This window comes from Chrysochloris asiatica, unplaced genomic scaffold, assembly GCF_000296735.1.
Source record: "Chrysochloris asiatica unplaced genomic scaffold, ChrAsi1.0 scaffold00047, whole genome shotgun sequence".
Lineage (NCBI taxonomy): Eukaryota > Metazoa > Chordata > Mammalia > Afrosoricida > Chrysochloridae > Chrysochloris > Chrysochloris asiatica.
In genome coordinates, this window is record NW_006408565.1 from 12,585,503 (window position 1) to 12,590,553 (window position 5,051).

The following is a 5,051-nucleotide window of genomic DNA, read 5'->3' on the forward strand; positions in this document are numbered from 1 at the left end:
GTGCTTTATCCCACTGCACCAAAAAATGCAGAGTCCTGAGTGGCTCAGAAGATGTGGGCAGGATCCTAGCCTTCTAGCCTTTATTTGGGTTTTTAAGTTTTGTCTTTTCTCCTGGTCTAGCCCCGCCTGCGTGATATAGCGTTCTTCCTCCCAAAGCTTGGTCACCTCAGAGCAAGGTCCCCTCAATGGACGAGTCCAGGCGTGGTGATCCGTTTCTGGGACTGGATCTCTGTTTTTCGTTTTCGTTTTAAAAGGTGTGTGTGTGTGTGTGTGTGTGTGTGTGTGTGTGTATGAATTGGGTGAAAGTTTACAAAGCAGATCATCAAGTTTTCCATTCAGCAATTCATACACATTTTGTTTCATGTCATTGATTGCAGTCCTCATGATGTGACGTCCCTTTTGCCACTGCCTCCCTGTTTTCTTATTTCCATTCTTCCTCCTTTCCTCATTTTTTCCCCCGTTTGTTTTAAGGCAGCATTTTTCATCTTCAGCACTGTGGACATTTTGGACTGAACAGTTCTGTGTTGTGGGGGCTGTCCTGTGTACCTGTGAATGATTAGTAGCATCTCCAGATGCCAGCTGTTGCTAAGTGCCGTCAATGGCGACCCATTTGTATTTCCAAGGATCTGCTGGTGAGTTTGAACTGTTGACCTTGTGGTTCAAACTGACCTTGCAGTCCAGTGCTTAATCCTACAACACCACGCCAGGGCTCTATTTAGATGCTAGTGGTTGGTGTTAAAGTGCCATCAAGTTCGTTCCAGCTCATAGAGACCCTGTATAGGGGGTTTCCAAGGAGCAGCTGATGGGCGTGAACTGCTGACTTTGTGGTTCACGGTCCAGTGGAGATCCTACAGAGCCACCCAGGATGCCTGTAGCACCCCTCAAGTTGTAACAAACAAAAATGTGCCCAGCAGAGAAGGAGGAACCTACACCACCAAGAAAAAAGAGCCAGGAGTGCGGCCTTTAGACCTGTACTGTGAAGCTCCCAGATTGAAGCCAAGACACAGGAGAGCACCAAGAAATGCTGGATTTACAAATGCTAAAAGGAGAAGACAAGGATCTTTCTGCAGAACGGACACTCTGAATTCAGACTTCCAGCCTCCTAACTATGAGAGAATAAATTTCTATTTGTTAAAGCCCCACCCCCACCCCCCAAAAAAGCGTCCAGATATTGCTGAGTAGCTCTTGGGGGACAAAATCACCCCAGGTTGAAAGTCACTATTAAGGGCTAGCCTAGGTTTGGGGGAGTGATCCTTTTCAAAGAGAAGACTGGAGACAACGACGTCTTAGCTTGGTGAATGAATGACAGGTGGGCGTGCTCGCCTGGTCTTGCAGAAGCTCTCAGTCCGGTTCCAGAACGTCGTTCTGCATTCAGAGCTGCAGGGACAAGAAGCAATGCAAAATGTCTTGTTCCAGGAAGCGCCACCAATGGAGATGCAGGCGCTACTGGCGGAGCTGGTGGGTCGTTATTCCCCAGTCACCGGTACCGAGAGCGGCGTTACGGAACCTACGCCGATCCCGCGTCAGATCCGGTTCTTGGAGAGAGACCTACTATACAAGTGCCTACGAGGACACGTAGGGACGACGATACTTCGGCTTTGGTTCTATGGTGTACCAGAAAGAACATTGATGTTGGGAGAAATCCAGAGTGAGGTGTCAGGGCAGAACCCCTTAAAGCTTAAGTGAAAAAAGGTGGGTCATTTATCCTTCAGAAAGTTGTACAATTAACGTACCTCTTTTTCCTTCTGTAACGATAATACATGAGCAGGCGACCGAACAAACATTTGTGTCATTTTGTTTTGATTTCCCTTTGGTTCATGAAATATGTTTAGCTTGGGGTTTTAAAGGGACATTAGCTAGCTATTGTTGTTGTTAAGTGCCGTAGAATCGGTTCTGACTCACAAGGATCCTGTCTGTATAGGGTTTCCGAGGAATGGCTAGTTGGGTTGAATTGCTTACCTTGCGTTGCGATTAGCAGTCCAATGCTTACCCTACAGTGCCACATTTGTTGTTGTTAAGTGCTGTTGAGTCAGTTCCGGCCCATAGCGACCCTGTATAGGGTTTCCAAGGAGTGGCTGGTAAGCTTGAACCAGCAACCCTGTGGTTCAAATGACTTTGCAGTCCAGGCCACAGTGCCACATAGAACTATACAAATACAGTCAACAGTATTTTTTTAATGGACTACATTTTCCCCCCTCAGGATTAAAGGGTAATTGTGACTATTAACTGGCTCTGGTGGGGAAATCAGGTGGGAGCTGGTTCTTATTAGAGTCTTTTTAATGTTTGTTTTCCAACTCTGAGTAGCATTTAACAAACCTTAACTTCAGCTTCTAACAAGTTAACTAATGCCTGTGGTAGAAATGTTAATTACTCCTTTTGGGTTTTCTTTCCATTCTGTGCACCCCTCTTGCATTTACTGACCATCACATAGCTAAATTAAGCATTTTTATATTGCTGTTATAATAAAGTTAACAATTTGAATTCTTAGTCCTTTTGGGGCATGCGTTCAAATTAGTCCTTTGTAGATAGAATGGAGCTGTTAGTAATAGCAAAAACCAGCATAGCTAAATCTTTAGGCATAGCCATCCCTGGAAGAAAAGTCAAGAAGTTTTATTTCTTGGTAACAATCATCCCTGGTTTGGTGCTGTGGGACAATGCACAGGACCCCAAGGTCGGCTTGAACTGCATGGTCAGTAGTTCAAATTCACCAGCTGCTCCTTGGAAATCCTTCACAGGGTTGCTATAAGTCAGAACTGACTCCATGGCACTTAACAACAACAACAACCATCCCAGATTGTCTGGGACTGTCCTGGAAAGTTCCCCATTCCAGAAAACCCTCCGGATGCAAAAAGCTTTGGTTTTCAGCGAAGAGTGCAAAGGTTGCGGGGAAAATACAAAACCTATCTGGTAATCCAAAAACTAGGCTCTGAAGACAACAATTTTCAGTGTCAAATAGATATGATTGTCTAGCTTTCCTTCACTGATAATGTTGGCAGCCATGATTTGTGGTTAACAATAATTGTTATATGCTCTTAGAGTAATTGAAGTGCTGTAATTGAGTGTAAATAGCCCGATTAACTATTGTACTTTGTCAGGAAGCAGTTTAATTTTTAGCTGAGTGAATATTGTGACCGTGTTTTCTAACAGTCCAGATAATGAAAATGAGAATACCTATTATGCCAACACTAGCATGATCTAGGCAAGGCCGGGGGAAAAATGAAATCGCTTGGTAATCTTAATGATAGATGGAAGGGCAAATCCAAATGGATTGTTGTTAAGTTCCGTGGAGTTGATTCCGACTCATAACGATCCTGTATAGGGTTTTCAAAGAGCAGCTGGTGGATTTGGCTGTCCAATGCTGATTCTATAGCACCGCAGTAGGAGTCCATGACTAGATTGTTGTTGTTGTTGTTAAGTGCCGTCGAGTTGATTCTGAGTCATAGTGACCCTGTACAGGGTTTCCGAGGCTGTACGTCTTTACAGGAGCAGAAAGCCTCATCTTTGTCCTGCAGAACTGCTAGTAGTTTCAAAGTGCTGATTTTGAGATTACCAGCCCAATTGGTAATCATTATGCTACCAGAGCTCCTTGTTGTTGTTATGTGCCGTGGAGTCGGTTCCGACTCATAGCGACCCTGTACAGGGTTTCCAAGGCTGGAAATCTTTATGGGAGCAGAAAACCTCGTCTTTCTCCCGTGGAACAGCTGGTAGCTTCCAACTGCTGACCTTACGGCTCACAGTCTGATTCGTAACCACTAAGCTACCAGAGCTCCTCAGAGAGGTAAATAATTCAAACAGAGCATACTTTACCATTTGCACAAAAGAACTTGGGGCTAGGAATGGTGGAGAAGAGATGGAGGCTGAATCTCCCAAGTATGGGATGAGACAAATAAATACTTTTAAATCAGTGTTAGCTTCTCCTGAAGAAAAATCAATGCACAGTCAGAAACAGCAGCTGCTAAGTTCCCTTGGGCACACCACACAAATGAACATATATTATTGTTGCCTTGACTGCTGTATGAAACAAAGTAAGGTTACATTTTCTGATTCAGAGATTGGAACTAAAATGTCCTGTGGGTGAACAAAAGGGTAAATTTAAATAACAGATGTGTTGGCTCCTTTCAGTGTAGAGCTCATTCTGTCCGATCTTACCAACTTTTTTACAGTGTATCAGATGTGTTGAATCATGACAATAAAAAGTGTTTGTTTCCTTTAGCTCTTAGGACCTTTGATTTGAAAAATAGATTTCAAGTTGTCTTCCAGATTTCTATGAAGACTTTAACAAAACCTCAGAAAACATAAAACAAAAGATTACTGATATCCTACCCAAATACAAACTAGACTCTGCTCATCTATCTTCATATTCGCAGATAATGCGAATGTAAATCTTGACAGAATCCATTCAATCTATAGCCTTTTAACCAAAGACAGTGAAAAGATCTTACTTGCTAAATCTTACTTATCCTTTGTACACGACTACCAAAAAGGAGTGTAAATTGCTTTTCTGTGAAACTGAAATTTTCATCATAAAAGGTTTAGGTTACTTTACAGTTTCTTCAAAACAGACTGCAGCACTTAATGAGATATTTGACTTTTTAGAAATGACAGAAGATGGAGTCTTTAGACATGTACCTACCTACAAGATGGTTATCATTGTTGCCAGCCATAGAAAGTAAAGGCACTTTTTCAAAGTGTGGGGAAAGAACAATGTCTTTCTCTAATTTGGAAATACATTGATGATGAGAATGGAAAAAAGGATTATAATAGTACAGAAATTTATATGCTGTTTCTCCCAAACTGCTTGATGGTATTTGAAGAGGCCAAAAAGGATAAACTGACTAACATGAATTTACGTGTAGGTTTCTAACAAATACATGGCAAAAAAAAATTTTTTAAGGTAGTTTGGAAAGAACACTACTTTGTTTTTGTTGTTAAGTGCTGTTGAGTCGACTCTGACCCATTGTTGTTGTTGTTGTCAGGTGCCATCGAGTCGGAACCGACTCATAGCGACCCCATGCACAGCAGAACGAAACAATGCTCGATCCTGGGCCAAC